Source organism: Corvus moneduloides, chromosome 1, assembly GCF_009650955.1.
Source record: "Corvus moneduloides isolate bCorMon1 chromosome 1, bCorMon1.pri, whole genome shotgun sequence".
Lineage (NCBI taxonomy): Eukaryota > Metazoa > Chordata > Aves > Passeriformes > Corvidae > Corvus > Corvus moneduloides.
The window spans coordinates 22,834,316-22,853,252 of NC_045476.1; positions in this window are offsets into that span (position 1 = coordinate 22,834,316).

Genomic DNA, 18,937 nt, shown 5'->3' on the forward strand with positions numbered 1-18,937 from the left:
GTGAGACACTTTAAGCCACAGGTTTTTAATCCATTTAACCAAAACTATATTAAAACTGTACTGATGCTCCTCACTTGTTTCTTCCTCAGACTCCAGATTTTGGCAAGTTCTTCCAATCTTTCTTTGAAAATGATGCTTTTAAATTTTTACTTCTTTAATACTCGATGTTAGTTCATTATCATATTGCTTCTAGTGTCATGTTCTCACCCAGTTAGATGAGCCCTATGCTCATAGGTGAGTTAAACTTATGAAACCATTAAGGTATTTTCTATAAACCTTCCTTACAGTATTATCATCAATCTGCAGCCTCAATTCCCTTTTTTCTTTGCATTTTTATCATTATTTTTTTAAAAAGTCTTTATATGTATTTCCAGATCAGGAGACTGCATTGTCATGTGGTGTCGATGTACATGACACTTCCCAAAGAAGATGTCCTTTAGCCAAATGCTACATCATACCATTTTTATGTATCATGGCACAGTGATACAATGCCATAGGAGCCAGGAAAATGTCAGACTTGTCATGCTGTTTCTGGGTTATGCAGTTCTAATGTTTGTTTAAACCGTAAGGTTTAATCTAGTGTCAGCGACTGCAGAAGGATGCACTTAATTGGCATCCTAGAAAGACAACGTGCACATTTTAAGCAGGATGATTGCTGGGGAGCACATTCCCAGCAGTACATATCAATTACTCTGGATAAGAGGCATATCTACTTGGTTGAACTGACGTGTGTGTTGCTGTCTGGGGCATTGCTTCTCCAGGGCTGTTCACAGGCTGGTTTGCACATGCCTGCTGGTGAGAGAAAGGTAGCAACAGGGGAACTCCGGGTGTGCGTGCTGCCAGACATGCTCTCTGGGAGCATTTCTACTTGCCAACGACCATTTGGTGGCAGATTTCTGTAGGAGGAGTTCCTATGGAAACAAAAACGGATATTTGGTCTCTCCAGCTTGCTCATTCAGTTTGCATTAAGTTCAAGTGGTTTAAACTTAAACTCTTAATAATGCAAGCCCCTATCTCTAAATCTACTCATAGTAGATTATGGGTGTGAAACAATATACTTGTAAATTCCTATTATCTTTGTTATTTTGCAAGGTACAACCACTTGTTTCCTTGGTGCTTCATTCTGAGAATTAATTCAGTCCTTTTCATTAATTGTTGCTTTTAAATATTCTGATAATTAACTTCGTAGAAAAAAAAATATGTATCCAGGATTGTAGCCACCTATTCATTTTAGCAATGACTGGATAGAAAAATTAATTTTTCTGCCATCACATAATAAATATTAAGTATGACTCTTCTTTCTTAACCTGAGGTATTCAGAATGCAGAGTCCACATCCAAAAAAATAAATAACCATTTATAAATTAAATATAGTGAGGGTCAGAAACAAGATCTTTTGTTTGTTTATTTATTTAGGAGGTTAAGAAAAAGATTAGAATACCTGGTAAGTAACAATAATTCAGAAAGGTTGAGATAATAAGTTTTTGCCCCATATTGTATATATATGGTGTCTAATTACATAGTTACTTTTGATATATCATTTATTAATATTAATAAAGAAATTATTTGAAGTAATGTGTGTCACATTGTGATAACCTAATCCTTTGCTCCACAGATGTTTCTGTTAAGTGTCTGCAGATCAGTTCACATCACACGATATTAATATGATCTACAGGAAGTGCTTTTCAAAGCAAGGATAAAAAGTGTTAGAAAAATAATTGTTGCTTACTTTTTCCTTTCATTTTCTTAAGCTTAACAGATTGAAGTGTGTCAGGTTTGAGATTTTTTTTCCTAGGAAGATGGAATGTGAATCTAGCATGCAGATGGCATGTAATTGCATTTCCTGTATTGTTACTATATGGGTTTCATTACTTTTTCACAACAATGCACTGAGATTTAATCACCCAAGGCTAGCATTTGCTGGTAAGATGTGTGTATCTAGCGGTCTTTCTCAATGGTCAGGGAGCTTACCCCTTGCCTTGCACACTTCTTCCATTATTGCTGTACCATATGTTCTTTACAAATCCAAACAGAAGAATCATAAGCTCTAAATTTACCTGGGACTAAGCTGGAGCATTCCGGACAGTTACAAAAAGCCACGGTAGTACTTCTCTTGCCATCTTGCCTCAGGCAATTTCTTTTGCCTCCCTGTTTTGCCCAAGACAAGTAGTTATCAAAATGAACTTCTAGAGTGCAAATTAGGGTTATCCCTTTTTTGGGAACGTACTTGCTCATTCTGACTGCTTGTGAAACGAGCTATGAAATTTGCTTCATCTCCCCTGATGTTTACACAGGCGAAAAAGATTTTCCCACACTTGTGTGTATCTATGATTTAACTACAAATGACATTGTACTTCTCCAACATTAACCCCTTAATCTAGTACATTTCTACAAATAACCACCTGTAGTCAATTCTTTATTCATAAGCCTTATCTGTTGTTACAGTATATAATCTGTGAGAATGCCCTAATTTTTATCATTCTCTAAGCCTGTCATCATGGCTGAGACAAGGCTTATCCCTCTGAGCAGATGAGATTAGTCGATCATGTTGAAATCAGAAGAAGGATTATAATGCTTGTAATACACTGAGTCAAATTAAATGCATTTTGTTTGTACATCAGAAGATCTTGTTGCTAAGGCTTTGGTGTCTTCTGCTGACTGTATAAATTGCCAATAAAACATATGAAGGATGGGTATGGGAATGAAAAGTCAAGCAAAAAGCAAAAACAAATAAAAAATATTTGGTTTATTTAGCCTGGTTAATTAAAGGCTTAACTGTTCTGATGTCACCACCAACAACAAGGTTTTCACCAAAGACACTCGGTGATCTACTTTGCAAGTTATTAACTTTAATTTATCTTTGACCAGCTCTGAGGACATCTTTTCTTCTGAGCAACTTCTTGCCTCTTTGTATTTATCCTTTAGTTCTTTTTCAGGCAGGTTACCTTTGCCCTGACTGTTTCTTCTGTATGCAGCATAAACACACGGTGTTTTTGGGCTGTGATGCATAAGAAAGGAGATACATATACATCAGAATAAATATATCATCTATATATCAGTAATAAAGCCATAAAATTATGAATCAGCAGGTCAAGTAATTCCTTCTGCTACCCCACCTGGTGCTTCTGTCATACCAGGGTGATACAACAACTATAGCTATTCTTAGAGAATAGAATTTATATGGAAGCACGCTTCCCAGTAATAGCCACCGTTTTTAATTTCGATTCCTCTGGATGAACATTCAAAAGCTGGGATACTTATCTCAGCCTTCTCTGGATTTTCTGAAACACATGATTCAAAAAATTGAGATGAAAACATCAAGCGAACAAGATTACTTATTATTATTTCAAGCACTTCTTGTTCCAAGTCCCATTCACAAATTTGAAAGGGAAAAGTATTATCAAAAACCATGAGGAAAAGTGAATGTAAGAATTAGGTGGGACTTTTGCATGCGGTAGGAGCATGTCTTCCCTTTTTAGCCTTGGGGTATAGGAATGGTCTATTATTTGGCTTCTAGGTAGAGATAAGATCTAATTCAGTGGAAATATACCCAATTGCATCAAATGTCACAAGGAAATCGTAGTTATGCTTGTAATAACTAATGACAATAAAACTAAGCTTTTGACCTCAACAGAAGGAAGCAATGCCTAAATTAAAGGAGTTGAGGTTTCTCGCAAGTTTAGAAATCCTTGTGTTTTGGTAGGTTCTGGAGGAATGCAATCCCCTGCATGCCTGCTGTAAACAAAAGCTCTTAATTATCTGAATCTCTTGGAGCCTATAATACAATCCTTGTGGAGCTGTATTAAATATGTGAGAGCTATGAGATTTCTACATAAAGTAGCTTATAGACAGCTTGGACCACACAGGTTTGCTTTCATCTCCAAGCTATTTTCCATATGTGAGTTAGGCTGAGCTCTTGCCTTTCTACCAGCGTAACCCTCTTGTTGGTGACCACGTTAATCCTTTCAGAGTGCTTGCATGTTTTAATATTTATTTGTGATAACTCAAAATCATTAACAATACTTGAGCTTGATCAGAGATTTTCCTTCCAGAAACTGTCCTCTAAGGCCTTTGAAAAAATAATGTGCCTTATATATCCCAAGCAGAAGTAGGGAATCTTCTAAGAGTGTGACTGAGTAATAGTTTGCCTAAATAAGAATATGGACTTTTACACTAGGCTGGCTGTCTTTCATCTTATAAGGGTTTTGGCTATATATCATTCTACTCAGAATCCCTGAGCAACACTATTGCACTGTATCATACCACTTCAGGACTAGTCTTCTTACAAGACCTGGTTTTGCTACAGTCTATGAGAAGTACTATGCAACACCTCAGGATTAAGTTGACATGAAAAATTAGGGTTTCGTTAGAATTTCTGAGAACTAGGAGAGAAGAATAATATGCAGTAAAATTGTGAATGAATTATAATTTTTCCAAAATTTCTGGTAATATAATTCTACCAGTGTTTCTTTAGATATTTTTCAAGATACCACAAATATACATTCTTCAATAAACCCTGAAAGAATGAAGTAAGCATTTAACTTCACACATAGTGAATAAACTTGTAGACTTTTAGACAGATTTCCTTTGTTTCAGCCTGAGAGATTAGCCAGATATTGCAGATTATTTTTTTTTTTCATCTGGAGGCAGAATTGCTGATGCTTCAGGTATCTGTTTTGCTGCAGTGGTGCTCCTCTACTTAGAACAGGCACGACAGGAATCACACAGAAGGAGTGAGTTCATAGTGCTGAGACTAACCTCTGCTAGCACTCCTCTTCCTCAGGCCTAACCCTTGTTTTGCTCAGTCCTTCACAGATTTTTTGCTGCTTCCAATTTCTTGTTCACTGCTGCTACTCTGTTCATACCTCTTAGTTAACTTTGCTTTAGCCTTCTGGTTTTTGGCATATTTGTTTCTCCTCTCCTTAACCCCTCCCCCCCCTCCCCCACCTCTTCCCCTTCACAGACATCACTAGGCCTTAAATTTTTAGGGCCTAAAAAACCAAAATGAAATATGCATTTTTAACTTGTCATATTAAGTGGGGTTTTGCTTTATATTAAAATTGTTTACTCCATTAAGTGGAGACAAGGACAGAAGGATGAGATTCAAGGCTTTAATAATTGAAAATGGTAAGACTGCTAAACTCTTGGTGACTGGAAAAATATGATGTGTATTTCCTTACCCATTTCCCACCCCACCAAATATATGCACCTCCTATCCTTCACGCTGTTTTTCACTGCCATCCATATATGTGTGCTGTGCTCTTTCAAAGACCATAAAAAAGATTTCCATCATTAATGTGCAGAGGGTTTACCAGCTTTGGCTGTTTATTCCGTCTTTTGGAATTTTATGCAATAAAAGGGTTGCTATAAATTGCACGATATAGGTCAATATTAAAAGATAGGTGAAAATAAATTTATATTAGTCCAGGCATTTATATGAATGTACAGTGACCTCTTTGGTTTCATTAGTTCAAATACAGAAATGCCAAGGGTATAAATCCTTACATTTCAACACAAGCATTGTTCATTACTAGTGGTCAAGACGATTATTTCCTCCATAATGTTTAAGTATGCAGTTAAGTACAGCTAAGTTTGTCATAGAGAAATATATTTCAGTCATATATAAGATACCAGACACTGGACTTCACCTCTATATTTGTAGGTGTGTGTATATATATTTGTTTTCAAGTGCTAATTTCTGTCATTTGATAATTTTGAGAGCCTTCCCAATTCACTCCCCAATTCAAACATGCCTGTCAAATATTTGGAAGAATCATGAAACTGTACTGCAGAGTGCCAGAATCTGGCTAGAACATAGATTACTAAATAGTTTGGTTACTGACATGAAGAGGAAGACACCACACTAAAAGCAAAGTACCAGGTGAGCCTGGATGGAAGGTCACAGAAGGATAAAAAGCACAGAGACAATGAGGATGTGACATTTCTCCGAGACATTTCTCCATTTTCTGTAGTACTTGGCTGTGAATATAATGTGTTTTTTAGTCTTGGGGAGGGAGTGATGTACAAGTGTCTAGTGGAGTGACCAATGGTGAAAGCAGACAAAATCAAATGACAATACAATTTAATACGAAAAAAACTAAATCATAAACGAAAATATTTCTGTCAGTAAATTGCCTTTAGCAAACCTTCTGGCTGTAGCTAATCAAATATGGCCACTAAAGGGATGTCTGCAAAGGTTTTATGTAAGTCCAAAGAGTAAAAATACTCATTTTCCTCTTCCTCAGCAGTCTATCCATATAGATAGAAAGTCTTATAACTTTCTCAGGGAGGGAGATACAAATAAAAAAAATTAAAGCTGAGTTTAGCATCTTCCAAAAAAAATTTTTTTAAGTAGTGCTTCTTCTGAAGGAAACGAAAATGAAAATGAAAATGAAAATGAATCAGTTTACAAACTGCACTTGGTCCAACACCACTCACCTCAACAGCCACAGCAATGCTAAAGCATCCATCACTGTAATTTCTTTTAACATGCATCCCTTTCAGTCCTTCTGTCAAGCCTCCAGTTTCTTGATGACATTTTCCCTTTGCATTGATGGGCATTTTGAATATGCAGAAACAGCAGTAATAAAGTGTAGTATGGATTTCAAGGAGATTAGTCCAAAGCAGACATCAATAATTTCTCATCTGACAGAGGTGATAATTGAGGTAAGCTGTATAACTTGAAGATTTCAGTTTGGTTAAAATCGCCCTATTAGCTGCTTAATAGTGTTATTAGTCAAATAAATTAGGCTAGGATATTCCAAATAACCTTGGCACTGTGTATATTAAGTATGCTCAGTCTTGTACTACATCCACTCTAACAGTGCATCACAAGGAGAGACGCTTGTCATATTGCATACCATTCTGAATGTGTTTGCTTTTGGGCAACAAAACATTACAGATTTCAAATAACAGAGCATAAATCTGTTTTCAGATAAACAAATGACAACAAATCTGGTGGTAATTTATAGTACAAATGTTAGGGAGTACCAGTGACTTTTTTTTCTGGATGTTTTCACTTAGAGCTATAATGACACAGCCTCCACTTAGCTTGCAATCCTGCCAAACTGCTCAATTCATGCTCTCCATATCAATATGTTTCTAATGCACAAAGCACTATATCAGTGTTTTTCAAGTTTAAGAACAGATTTTATACATGGTCACCAACCACTTCAAAGTGTGAACATAAACATGACCCTAGAGGCAGGCAGATGGTCCTAAGCACTGATTCTGTTTGTGCTTAAATCAGTGATAAAAATCTATTATTTTATGATCTCTCACCACCACGTGCTTAGTATCTCACAAGAGTCACGTTCAGCACTATTCAGTATCTCACATGGTATCTTAATACTCTAGAGACAATCCAAAACTAAAATGTATATACTTAATAATTAAATTTAGGGATTTTTTTAAAAAACCACATTTTGACTGTTTCCCTTTCCCTTAAAAAAGACACTCCACCATAATAATAACTTGTGGAAGCGGTGGGAGACACAGGAAAAGGAAGATTTTAATGCAAAATATAAAAACAAAATAGAAAACCGAACATGCTTGGTGGAAATGAATGCTCATATCTGATATTAAAAAGGACCTCTATGCTAACTATACAAAGAATAAGCATTACTTCTTAAATATAGATAAAAGTATTTCTTTACAGATAAAAGAAGGAAAATTATATTTTACATCTTAGTTTCATATCATGTAGCCCAGTAAAAAAATCCATACAATATGGATTGCTAGACTTCATTTGTATATTTGCATAACCCAGTTACAATGGCAGAATTTTTCTTCCAGCCTTTACTTAATGATGGCTACACAAGCACTTTGAATTTAAAACTCTCTACTGTATGTAAAGTGAGGTACATGCTTTTACCGCTTGTCAAAACAATCCTGAAATCCCATTTTCCTTTAATAAAGTATAGTTTTGTCCTCCAGAGGTATGCTTGAATAAGATGTCATAGTCTGTTTTTGTTCAGGATTGCACCCCACTGATGTTCTTAGGCAGCAAGAAAATTACCTTATTGAAACATATTGCTGGTAGTGACTATAGTGCCAAATTTTGCATTGGTATTACACACATGACATATTCAGAGACCTTTGAGTAAGACCATGAATATCAAGTGATTGAAAAGATTATACAGGTTTTTTCTTTGGGTATAAAAGGTTGTGGTTCTGGATGAGTGTCTTTCAGATCAATATCATTATGTCATAAAAAGATGTAACAGAATAGTTACTTTGCAGGCATTCACACTTGCCTGATTTCATACTGATTTTATTCTGAGTAGAATTATTTTCCTTGCATCAGTTGCACAGTTGTTATTTTAGAGGACTGGGGGTTGTTTTCAAAATAGTTGCATAATTGAAGTCCCTCTGCTAGATGTGAGCATCCAGATAGGTAATAGACTATTTGTAAGGTTTTCTTTTCTAGAAAAGAGATAGAAAACCTTAAATTACTATGATGGAGGTACATAGCTAAATATTCACACACACACACAAAATTTATATATGTGCACCCAAATTCATATGTGCCTGTATGCACAATGGAATGAATATACTCTTTATGAATCACATATAAACATTTTAAGAGTGCTTATGTTACTACTAAAATGAGGTGGTACAGAGGTCTAGTTCACTTTGGGTAAAAATCCCTGAATTTCTGGCTGTAGCAGGTGTTTGGAAGCTGCAAGCAGTGTGATAACATTAAAAATTCATGATATGTGGGTTAAAAGTGTTACTTGAATGTTGTATTTTTCCCTTAGACAAATTTAGTTATGCATGCGCTAGTTTTGTGATCCTACAGACTGATAACTCACTGCCAAAAATCATCAGAGGCAAAATTTGGCTGGCCTGCTTGGCAAAACACTGCCATTCTAGGAAGCAAAGTTATGATCGTAACTCCTGCTGGTCACTGGAGTGGCATCAGAGAGAGAAAGCTATGATTTGAGAAAGGGGAATTAGAAATTTTAGGGGAATTTAGAAAAAGTTGAAAATAAAATTGATAAAGTTGCAGCTATTTGTGGATAAAGGATAAGGTGCTGTCCAGAGTGGTGGTTCCCATTAACATTTCACGTGCTAGAGAATCGAATAAAGCTATCAAGAATGCCTGTTTTTTCCACTAGCTTCATTTCTTTTTAAAGAGTCAATCTCTTGACAAGCAATCCCTCCTAACACCACAATGAAACTATTCCACAAAACACTCATCTAAGCCTGCATTTATTAAGAGATGGGTGGCTGCCCATAATCCCACTTTGGGCTGCTACAAAATTTAGGAAAGGGGTTTGAAACAGAATCCAGAATTTACCAAAGGGCTCAATGTGGCTTTGGGTTAATCACCTGCTAGAACTTGTCTGATATCTAAAACCAAACTGTCATCTCAGATATGTGATCTGGATCAGTCTCTGACAACTACTGGAGATGCTCTGGGTCACTGATCCCTAACAGCCTTCCAACAGGACCAGGGCATTCAATACACCCAGGGCATACAAGTATAAAACCTTTATCTGGATAAACAGGATTTTATGAAATGCTTTTCCATGAATGTGTACAAACTTGACTCAATGCCCCAAGAAATTCTTTCCTTTGCTTTGTTGCTCTGCACAGGCTGTAGTGCCAGGGGAAAGGACAAGTTAACCTTGGATTTTTTGTGAGAATTATAACACTGCCAATAATCTCTGTGGCATGGCTTTCTAGGCTTGCCCCTCTGAACAGTTGCATTTATTCACATTACATTACTATAGTATTTCAAAGCACTAAATCATACTGAATTTACACAAAAAGGAAAGGCCTCACTTACTTACTCATCACATAACAGGGATGTCCTCAAGAGACTTAGCAGACACAAAAGGTTAAGATTCAGATTTAGGGTGGACTAGAAAGACTAACTCTAGCTTAACATGGCTTCTTACAAAGGTATGTAATTTCAGAGCTACAACTTTCCATTTAGTAAAATCCATTTTCATGCTTTGTAGTATTTTACTTTAAAAGGACATAGTTGCATTAAACTGCAATTTCTTTGTTGATCATCACTCTTCTATTTAGACTATGTACTTACATCAAGCATCCTGTAGCTATCTTCTATGTCTCCCTTGTATCTGAATTCTGAAGAGGAAAACTGTATACAGTGTGGGCAATAAACACAGTGAATTTGTACAGTGGCAGTGTGGTGATCCTTTGGGAATCACAGAGATGTGGTGGGTTGGCTCCCATGACAGGAGTGTTGCAATGGGGGGCATACAGGCTCCTGAGGAAGGACAGGATTCAGGATGGGAAGATGGGAAGGCCAGGGTGGGTCAGCCTTCAAGCAACATGGTCTAGTGGAAAGTCTCCATGTTCATGTCAGGGTGGGAATTAGACAAGCTTTAAGGTCCCTTCCAACCCAAACTATTTTATGAGGGGAAGGAATCTTCCTTTAGGTGAGAGAGCTTCTGGAGTGTATGGAGCTCTGTCTGGGAATGGAAGACAACAGAGAGTTTATGGGTCATGACTAAAGACTTTTTGAAGACTTCTCCATGCCCATTATTGGAGTGAGTCTGCAGGTCAGATGCATCAAGACCTGACCTTGCTTGGTCTTGCTGTCTACGAGCTTTCTCATTTAGAATCTTGCAGACAGGCATATTGCTTATTTCTTTATCCTGTTTTGGATCAACACAACCAGACATGACAAGGGTGAGGGCTTTTGGGGACTAACCCCACTTCCTTAGAAAGGCCTCTGATGGGGTCAGGAATGAGTGGGATGAGTGTTTCAGAAGCAGAGATCTTTTTTTTTATCTCATATATTTTACCCCCTTTCTCCATCTCTTCTGACTGGAAGAAAGGACTGGGTCTGACTTAAGAGTATAAGGCTAGTGCAGACCACTACATCCAATGGCCCAACCTTCAGTATAGTATGGGCCACAATATCCACACCCCCACACACAGGAAATCTCTGTGTCAAACCAAGAACTCGAGGTTTTTTTATAGAACTGGCTTTTACTTTTATGGTATTGTTTACCTTAGAACTACTGTTATAAAGCCAGTCTGATAATTAGGCTTAATCATCTAGGTCACTGATTTAAGCAGGCCTTTGGCTACATGTAGAAAACGTACAAGTTCCCAGATTGGCTCACTCCTTACTCTCCATTTTAGTCAGTTTGATATCCTGCCTTCATTATAACTGATAACTGTCATCATCCATACACTTTCATGGTAGATATTTGCTTTTGATTATTCAGTGGATGACATGCGGCAAACCCCAACATCTGCACCAGCTGGACTGAGGAAATCATTCTGATGACCTTTACTGGTGATAGCCCAAATGCCCTGCAGGTTCTACAAAGCAGCCTGTGTTTGCTTCATGTCTCCTTCATGTTGGGCAAGCCCTTTGTTTTCATATCATCGTCATTTCTTTCCCTGACTGTGATTCCACCAAGCTGCGCAGACAGGCAGGTCTTTGCCATGTAATATTTGTGGTCAGCAAAAATTAATAATATAATTATGTTTCCCACCACTGTACTTTCTGAACTGCTCCACATGTTCCCTATTTTACAAAGCATGACCTACCAAGCTTCCTGGTTCTGTAGGAGTGGAAATGGTTCCTTTAAATGTCCTCCCCTTATGAAAGTGGATCACTTCACTGTATTTATTTCCTTTGTAAATATATACCTTACTCTGTCATATTAACTGTTGTTCAGTTATTATTCCTTTATATTAATTTCATATAAATTTTGGTTCTTCCCCACTTACTCTGCAGCAAGGAGATCAATGCAGTACATGACAATTTTATTACATCAGTGTATTCATTTCCTTTATAAAAGTAAATCACTCTGGTAGATTCACCGCCCCACACGGTTGTACCTATAGATCACTGCATTAACTCCCCACATAAATAAAGACTGTGTCATTTTGGCCACTTACACTACATGTAAATGTGAACATATTCTCCTTTACAGAATATATGTATACAGTATTTTATTCATACCCACGTTGTTCAGGGGCTAATACAGCAGTGGCATGTGCTTATTTCTTCATAGCAATTCAGTGATTCTCTAGAGAGCTGCAGCTAGTTCCCACAGGACTTTGGACAAGATAAACATACACGCTCTACAGCTCCACTCTATCCTTCCCTGCTTTTGCTGCCTCCTTCCTCAGTTGTTTCCTTTTTTGTTTTTTTCTCCTTAGCTTCCCCTTGGTGGTTGCCTTTTTGTGTTTGCTTGTTTGGCTTTGCTCATCTCACAGTTTTGCTGTGAATTTAAATGAGGGCTGAGATTAATAGCCAAAATTGGAATCCGGACCAGGAAAACACCTTTCCTGCAAGCTCTGGCCCTGAGCTGGCCCCTCATTTTCAATTCCCTGTCCCGTTTGAGCAGGCTCAGTGAGAGCACTCGCTGAGGAGTCAGCTGTACACGCTGCGCCATGCTTCACTCCCTGTGAGTCACACCCCTCCCTCTGCTGCTGCTCCATGTCAGTGGACGTAGATAAAAAAATGCTGCTAGCAAGGATTTTCTTGCTATTTTCTAAGTCCGTGAAAGACTTTTCTCTCTCACAGAAGAGGTAGCAGAGTTATGTAAACAACCAAACACCTGCAGCCTTGAAAAGTCTTGTTTATGGTACAGTAGAAAAATATTTTGACAATGGATGTTTTAGGATTTTAGCCAATCACCCCAATGGGTGGCTGATCCTTGTCCAATTAGACTATGAAGAAAAAAGTCAATAAAAGAGTTTGTAAAATAATTAAATAAATCAATCTTGCTGCACAATTCCTGCCTGCTGGATCTTCTCTCCTCCTCCTCCCTATGGCTGCGGGACACAGTGGTATACCCTAGGACCTAGGCCTGCAGTAATAAGTGGATATGTCCGGTCCTCCACAGCACACAGCAAAAAGGGGAGGAGATGAAAGCATGTAACTCTCGTTGGATCTTCTCTGTTCTTTTTACACCTCTGCATGCTTCTCCAAAACTTTCTTAAGCTCAGTAGAAGTATGCTCCTAAATAGAGATTTCTGCTATGTAGACATGGATCTGAGTTAATACAAATTGATTAAATGCATTTGATATCCTATTCCAAAATCATAGTGCATCCTAGTGTGTGTGCTTGACCTAAGGAGAGCTGCAAGCTATCAGCTGATCCCAAGTCAGAATAAGGTGTTATAAACCCTCAATTAATTCTGTGAGGAAGAGAGGGGAATTTGATCATTTCAACAAGCTCTAACAGCACAAAAGGAAAAACAGCTATGTAAGGGTTAAAAGTAAGCAACCAAAGAAAAGCATCAAAGTCGAGCAACCAAACAAAACTCGCAGTCCTTACATGTCTCTCAAGGGCTGCACGCAGTCTGCCCAGGATTTTCTTTTATCCCGAGTTTACTACATGTTCCCTTGTGTCTCCTTCCTGCTCCATGAAAGGTCATATGGCAGCATGATGCCATCTCTGCAGTCTCCCTCTTCTCCAAGTTTAGGTCCAATGATTTCAGTGTTTTTAAGATGCAAATTGTTCTAAATTTTCTGAGATCTGAAGAGAAGTAGCACTTGCATTTCTTCATATTTTGGAAACTGTCATGAAAAGGTCTGGTCTGCTGCAAATTTTTCCAGTGTTTCCAACACAAACACTGAACTATACTTTGGCCAACTACAACATGAAAATTACAGTCACTCATACTGTAAAATTGCTTATAGCTTTGTTTGCACTGCTGTGTTTCAATAGTGTGATTCTGAAAATCCTGAAATTCTGAAAATCTTTTTGTTCACTTGCTTTTAGCCCTTGGCAATCCCTCACAGGCTGAGGTACCAGGTAGAGGATTAGCATTTATATTCTCTTTCAGACATGTACATTAGGATCAAGGAAGGGGAATATAATCACAGTAAGACATTCTTCATATCAGTTAAACTTTTATAAAGCTTTGCAACAGTATTAATATAATGTAATAAATTAAAACTAGAAAGCGTTTTTTTGTGATCTCTTTACTTTAAAGGCCATATGCATATGGAATCAACAGGCAATCTATGGAAAGCCAGAAACATTCCCATTCTTTTAGCCTTCTGACAAGGTGATGGGCACAAAAGAGGCTCATAAACAGCATTTGAAACCTGCTGTCTCTTCTGTTTCTATAACTGTTACACACTGATTATTTTTTAAGTAGCTGCTTATGTTGGTGGGTAAGGTCTGTCTTCCCCATTCATGCCATGACAAAACAAGCAAACAAATAAAACTCACCACGAAAGGTGGTCAGGACCCCCGGGGGGGTTTTTTTGTGTTTTTTTAGCCGAGAGATCTACCTTGTGCTGTATTCTCCAAGTAACATTCTGCCTAATTCATATGGACAACCAGGTTATGCTGTCAGTGCAGTAATAGGTAAAACAGCTGGGCTGTCCCTGCAAACGACTTGAGAAGAGCACTCAAGTGAAAGGTGTGCAGGAGCACCATGCAGGTATCAGAGCCCCCAAAAGCCACAGCACCCCCAACCTGGAGTCCACGCGCATTGTGAAAGGGAGCACAGCGAGAAAGGCAGAAAATGAAAAAGGAAAGTCCCTGTGGCTTTGTCTGGAGAGGGAGTTAAAAAAGCAAACAGAAACCAACAACCTACAAAAGACAAACATTCTACTAAAAAACTACAAGGCAAGTTCAAGCATTGGGGCCCTCACAGTAGGAAACTGGTCACATGGGTAACATCATGAAATTTTACTGCAAAATATCCTTTTTTTTTTCTTATTTGAAAAGACAAATTATTAGCATTTTTAAACAATTTCAATATGTTTAATGGCTGAAAGTTAAGCTCAAACTGTTCCGCTTACTGAATAAAGTGCTAGGTCTGTAAACAGGAATCTTAAGTTACCCCAAGAGTACACTCATTTTAAATTTTACTTGAAAGCGGGATGTACGTTTATTACAATTTCAAACAAAATGCTAATGCCATTAAATAAATGAGGTTTAGGCAAATTAACTGCATTTTAATATTCTGAAAGCCTATGATATAGGACATTGTGTTACGAAACATTGGCTAGAAGTATCAGTTGCAAGTGGGATTTTCATTGCTGTGAATCTCAGGAGAATATTTGTAATTAGTATCATTTGCCTAATACTTCAGGTTAATTAGAATATTTAATTGAATAGCTGTAATCTTCAGAGATGACTATATTATGATCAAATTAGTACCATCACAGCACACGCTGATCACTGCTGCAGCCTGCCTCACTTCTGCTAGCTATTCAGCCCTCTGGAGCGTTCAGCAACATAAGAAAAAATCTGTTTCTTACACTTTTGAATTTTAATGATCCATTTGAACTCTGCCATCAACATTTAATTATTCTAGGAAAAAAAAGTCCCAACCATGGCTCCCATATGGCATGTTGGCAAATACACTTGCCCACATTGGAGTCTGCACCTCTCCAGCAGCTCAGTGAAGAGATTTAGCTTTTTTTTTTGAAAGCAAGAAGGCCTTTTTTAATAGTGTTTGCAAATACAGACCATATGAAGCTTCACAGAAAAGGTTACTAGGATACTATTGAAACACTATTAGGAACAGATGAATTGATTTTTAGAATGTTACAATGGATTTAATCCTGTAATGTCTACTACTGGACTTTTGTATTGTGTCCAAAAGGTTTGAAGGAGTCAGGTGCCTCTGTAACTAAACCTTGTTAGCTAGAAATGCAATTAATTTTGGGGGAAGAAGGGAAAAGGAGGAGCGGTAGAATGGATGGAGTGTGCATATTAAAGTCTTTGCAGCCAAATCACAGATGCCAAGTTCCTGACCTAACCAGTTGCTGTTGTTTAATTTTCTATAAATACATATATTTAGCAGCTGCAGATATCCTTGGGGTTAAACATTCACTGCTGTGGAAGCACTAGGGTCAAAATCCTGTTACGCTAAACTAGCTGGATCTCCCCACCCAATTCTTCTCTTGTTGCATAAGGGTATCACAAAAAAAAAGTCAAGAGAGTAAGCTGGGCAGGCTACAAAGGATGCTGTTTACATAGAGGGGTCGAAGGGCTCAGAAAAGCTTTCCTTCTTCTCCCCCCCTTCACCAAGCTGCTTCAGGATATGCAGCGTAAGAGGTCAGTTCTGTACAATTCTGTACAACAGCAATGTAAAAACTGATAATAGCTTTACAATTCAGAATGCTCTTTTGAAACTGACGCTATGATAAAAATTTCTCCACAAATTAATTGTTATTATCTCAGGGGGCAGGGGCAGTGAGGGAGAGATCAGTTTTAAGGCAAATGCTCTTACCTGCTGCCTGAAAATGAGAGGAGAAATATTTCCATTTGACAGAAACAGATAGCTACACTGTACTTCTTCAGTGAGCATGAACGGTGTGGTACAAAAAGCTGAGACTTAGGGCTCAAATCTCAAGTGTTGCTGTCCTACAGAAGACAGTAAACCAACAAAATCTTCACTGTTCTTTGTGGCACCATCTCACTTGTTGACGCATGACTGTGTAAAATCTCACAAACGTATCGGGAAACTAAGATGTACACAAGGGAGTGTAAATAAATCCTGCAGAAAAAGTTTACAGCTTTCAGTAGGTAAGTAAAGAAAGTAAGCAAAATCACTTCTATTGAAAATAAAGTAGAAACAATTTTCAAGAAGGCTTTTTGAAAATGCTCTCCATTCTGGTAAGGAGCACATCTTTGGTCTGAAAATTTTAAAGGTTTTGGGTTACTACATTGTAAGCACCATATTTTATTTGTGCAGCTATAACTGTTTTGCACTTAAAAATACTCACCTATAAATATTATGTACTTAAAAATAGTCATTTATAACTTGAAAAATTCTAAGAAATGTAAAAATGTTCAGCTTCATTATGAAAATTATTTACATTTATCTCATACCCACTTGGAAAATTTGCCTGGTTTCAAGTTTGCTGTGAGATATAAAAACCTTTGAATCATGATAAGTTTAGCATTACATTAAAAATATGTCCCTCACCTTTGGTGTCAAATAAATGTTTCATCCATACTCACTAAAATCAATTGCATCTAAAAAGGCAGTCCTGTCAAATCACTGACATTAGAATTAAAAGTATAAAAGCTATAAAATCCATGTTTAAAAATTAATGGTAATATTTTTCTCAAGTCTCATTTTTATCTTTAAAAATTAAACAGGAAAATATTTTTAATTTTCAGAAAAGAAAAACCTTTCTTTCTGGGCTAAATTTGGCTTCTAATATATAATAACAAAAATATTTGAGAGTATTAGGCAATAACATAGTCCTTCTCAAAATTAAAATACGTTAAAACAGGGCAAATAAAGAAGTTGAAATCCTAGGAAAGATGTTCTCTTATCTAAGCTTTTATTTTCATCCACCTCCTGAATGATGATTTAATACCCGTTCTTAATAAGCAGTTTAAAAAGCACCTTGAGAATTCACTTTAATGGCTAGTGTACTGCATAATTGTGGGCTTCCCTGTAAGAAAGCTTGCAAAACTGCTGAACAGAAAGATATGAAGAGTGCTGAAAGTACTCAGACCTATATATTGTGCTGCCACGAAAATTGGTCATAGAAACCTCCTCACAAAACCTGCTTTAATCTTCTGGATCTAAAGATGCATTATAATTTTTTTCTTTTTCCTTTTTTTAAAAACTATACAGATATATATATATCTATATCTCTTAAAATATATATGTATTACTGCATTTTGGAAGCATCTGCCAGAAGCTGCTATGAGCAATCACTAATCTTGAACAGCAGCATTGTCATGTATTTCCTTCACAGAGGTGCTCCCTGAGCATGAAAAACTCCTTTAGAATTAAAAAATCTGCTCCACTAATTGTAGAACAAAATTTCAACAGCCCTCTTTGAGAATCCCAGCTCTAAGTATTCTCCCATCTATTAAACAGATGGCAGATAAGATTGTAAACATATTTGCTTCATATTGAATAGATAGTTTCTGGCATAATACTAATTAACAAATTAAATGACTGACTTTCTGCATCACATTAGAGTTAAAACCACTTTGTAAGTTTGTCTTTGGTAGTTATTTACTTTGACAATAGCGTGCAGTGAAAAACTGTTAAATGTTTTCTTAGCAACATTATGCATTCAGTAGTTTTCTTTTTTAAAACTCTATATTTTATTATAATTCATTTGACTTTCATTACAGTCACTCATTACAAAATGTATGTGCATTTAATCCATCTCCAAGGGCTGCATATTTTTCCAATCCCATTCTATACCACAATGATAATGCCTTTGGTCTAGGCAAGTATGCATGAAATTTAGGCATTGTCTTTACTCATTTTCTGATAGTTTACTATGGACCGTTCTGAAAGGAGGAAAGCTCAGAAAATGCTAACAGTGGCAGATAAGAATATGGAGAAGGTTTCATTTTCCTTTAAGGAATTTGCATTTGACTATCTGTTTTATTATAAGTACAAATAGGATCATCTCAGTGATGATGGCATGCTAGGCTACGAAGTGAGATTAGTTCATATCTTCTTTGTTCTCTTCATTAATTTGTGTACAGAACTGGTCGCACCAGAGATTTTAATTCCAAATTTCTTTTGCACTAGACTATCATCAAAACAGAGAAAGCAAATGCAACTGCATTTCCCTTTTTGGTTTTGGAAATATTAGCATGAAGAAAAAGAGTTTACTTTCCAAACCTAACTTGTCATCTGTTGGTGAAAAATGTAAGTTTATACAAAATGGTTGCAGAACTCATAAAAGAATGGCAGATTTAAAACTTTCTTTCAGATGAATTTGCTTGTGTCTCTGTCTTCAAATATAACAAACCAAATATCTGAAACAAAAGATAACCTTTTGAACTTTGAAACTTGCAATAAAATTTCTTCAAGAACACAGCTGTAGATGCTGAAACAGGTCAATTTCATTTAATTCTCTTTAGAGGTATAATAAAAGTAAGCACATATAAATAAGGTGATTAATTCATACATGTTACAGATGATGCCCAATGTTGTTCAAAGATTAAAATCCCCCATAGAAGGCAAAGATGATAGACACCTTG